We start from the raw sequence: 3,405 nt of genomic DNA on the forward strand, positions 1-3,405 counted from the left end.
TGAAACATAGTGAATGCCATTTCTCTGTTTATAAATTTTGCTAAAACACTATTGGAATGACTTTAGGATTTTTTTTAAGAAAAGGGTGAAATTTTTTGGATTTTGATTCCATTTGACTATAATGCAATGATCTGTATATTTTAGTACTATTATGAAAAATGAACAAAGGTAAGCTTACAAATGCAAATGCCAAAGCTAATGATATACAATGGGAACAGCATGGCTCAGTAACTAAGCAACAGATTATTGTGTGTTTAATGTCTCATTCTCACCATGTCCCCCCACACACCCCACACCCCACTCATGGCTCTGCTTCTCATCAGTAAGCCATTTAATAAGTTAACTTATCCAGGTGAAAGGTGAAAATCATATAAATAAGCCAACATTGCTAATAACTTCCCATTATATTAATTTAGAATTTTTTTAGATTCCATATTTGAGTGAGTCCTGTGTTAGAGTATCACAAACCCTAACGAAAAATGATGAAACCACACACAAGACATTTAAGAAATTTTGATAAGTAATATTTTTCTAGTAGACTGCCCAAACCATCCTTGAAACAGCGCCCCCTAGGTAAAAGCCAAGATACACGGGAAGGAGGTGTTTTCTTCTGTGTTGTCTCCAACTCTGTGGTTCAAGCAATCTCTGTCTAAAAGAAAACATTCTTTTCACAGATGAGAAAAAAAATCTTCAAACTTTCTACCTTTCCTATTATAGTCAGAATAAAATGGTGATGCCAACAAAATAATTGTAGCAGAAAATGTAATCATGTCATTAAAATGTTCTTAACACAGATGAATGCGTGATGCACAGTGAGTCCTATTCTATCGATTTTTCCATTTGAAAAAAGAAAAGAAGACTCAGGTTAAAAAACTCACCATAAGTATATTGTGAGAAGTAACTAAGGGTGTAGCCATTCAGATACAAGCAGAATGCTCCAAAACATTAACTTTTCTACTCCACTGCACAAATCTTTATTTCCCCACAAAATTTAAAATGCAACAACATGATATTGGCAATCAAGCTTTCTGGATACAACACTGGTATTTCACAGTTCATGCAAATGTCACTATTTTCTTCCAAAAATTGGGGTCATTTGACCCTTTGATGGATCTAGGCTTTATTTTGTGAGTGTTATCAATTTTAATTCAACAGTATAAACTGACTTAATATGACCTAATATAAACTAATATTGGTTGGGGGTATATACAATATGCTGACATGTAAGGTCAACAACAGTGATATTTTAACTCCAGTCTGTGCAGTAAAAGATTATAGATGCAAAGTAACTTTACTCTAAAAGGAACAAAACAGCAAGGTTAGAGACAATGGACTTATTTTCTTTGTTAAATCTTAAATTTTATTGTTTCATTCATTGCAATAATTATATCTGTGTTGATACAAATCTCTGAGCTTAAAGCAGATGTCAGGATAAATGAGATGTAGCCATTTCAAGGAAGGTCTCGGAGAAAAAATAAAGACATTTAAACAAACAAACAAAAATACAATAGATTAAATGCTGTGATCAAAAAATATTTTAAGTGTAATGGAAACGGAGACAGAGTAAGTAACTAGACGTCAGGAAATGGGGTAAAGCTTCATTGAGAAGAAGGCACTTTAACCAGCTCTTCTTAGAGAATCAGAAAGGTCAGGACCAAGAACATAAAGTTAGTAAGGCAAAGAAAATTCTAGGCAGGAGGAGGAATGTATGGGAAGAATCTGACGTTGAGTTTTGGTGCTGTTTTTATTTAACTTTTCTCATTTTTTTATTTTTTTATTTCATATTAAGACGAGGGCACAAATGTTTAGGTTACATTGTTTTCATTTCTAAGGTAAAGTTCAAGTTGTAGTTTAGCCCCTCACCCAGGGGTTTGCTGAACACCCTCACATTGTGTGAGTTAGGTGAGACCCCGCCAATGGCCCTGCCTTCTTCCCCTCCCCTCTCCTTCCTCTCCCCTTCCCCTTCACAGACTATACTTGTGTTTTCCTTTTGTGTGGGCATGTAATTTTTATATATTGGTTTCATATTAGTACTGAGTACATTGCATACTTCTTTTTCCATTCTTGTAATACATTACTAAGAAGAATGTGTTTCAAATCCAGCCTAATAAACACAAAAGATGGAAAGTTTCCACTTTTCTTAGGGCTGAAAAATATGAAACACTTCACGCATTTGTGTGTAATCCTAGCAAAGGGACTGTGTTAGTCTTCTCTGTATTGTTCTAATTTTAGTGCGTGTGCTGCTGAAGCAAACACTTCTAAATTTTTATTTTTTCATGGGAGAAGAATCAGAGAAAATAAGTGAACCAAAAAATATGCAAATTTTAAAAGCTGCAATATAAGTTCAGAAAAGGAAACCTTGGGGAAAGAAGGTCCATGGCTTTGTCCCAGGAAACCAGCCATGTACAGAAATACGGTATGAAGAGGCAGGGAAGATAATTCATAATTAACACATGAATCCCAACAGAAGGAGCTGATCTGGAAACTTTACCCTGAGTGGTTCTGTAACCACTTGGTAAATAACAAAGTCTCCAGAAATACAAAGGGATATTCATAGAATAAGAATCTAAAAGGTCAAACAGTAGAAAAGAGTATAAGGAACATTAAGAAAACAATGAATGTGCCAAACACATGCACTCTACAAGTACATAATTCTAATGTTATTCTTTCTGATGGAACCTAAATTCCTTTGGCTGATTGTTGGTGCCATCATGGTCACCAAGGACGCGGGCAGGACAATGGACTGTAAGCTCGAAGCCTGCAGGAGGTGGGCCTCCCCACGAGGGTCTGGGAAAAGGCGCCAAGCAACCTCCGCAGCTGCTATTTATTGAGAACAAGCTCACCTCTCCTGAGGCCGCCCCCGTCCCCGCCTCCCCACCACTGGAATTCCACAGCTGATCAGTTTCCAATTGCCAACTCTGTTCATTAACCTCTAGTGACTGCTTGCATGTTTCATAAAACTGCCACTCTGTCTCTGTAAGCCCTCTGTCCTGGTCAATCGCTACTTCCTCTCTGCAAGCCTGCTGTCCCGGTGCCTACACATCTCGCTGCATAGGTTGCTACATAGGTTGCTACAAAGATCACTACATATGTTGATACATAAGCTGCCATATCCTGTTACATAGGTTGCTACAGTTCATACCTTGAACCTTAGAGTGTTTTTAAATTTTTATCAAAACCTGAGCACTTCAATAATTAAGACTTTCATTCTAGAGAATTAGTCGCCTTAATTCTTAGCTGTAGTTTGGAGCTGCTTCTCCTTGCCTGTCTGACCTCCTCAATCTCAGGTCTACCTCATACAAGCTGGGGGCCAACCTCAGTGAGGAGCTTCCAGCATGGCTCCCAACAGCCTGGCAGAGTCCAATAAATATTGATTGACAGCAACAGAGACAGCGTAACTCTTCT

At 37.5% G+C, this 3,405-nt stretch overlaps 1 non-coding gene across 1 annotated transcript; it reads right to left on the reverse strand.

Annotated features, from left to right (window-relative positions):
• Positions 1-2,149: 2,149 nt before the first annotated feature.
• Positions 2,150-2,256, reverse strand: LOC111723561. The gene has a single exon (XR_002772080.1). It is a non-coding gene; the product is annotated as a U6 spliceosomal RNA (small nuclear RNA).
• Positions 2,257-3,405: the final 1,149 nt, after the last annotated feature.

Source organism: Otolemur garnettii, unplaced genomic scaffold, assembly GCF_000181295.1.
Source record: "Otolemur garnettii isolate 467f Iridium unplaced genomic scaffold, OtoGar3 scaffold00012, whole genome shotgun sequence".
In the NCBI taxonomy this organism is placed as follows: Eukaryota; Metazoa; Chordata; class Mammalia; order Primates; family Galagidae; genus Otolemur; species Otolemur garnettii.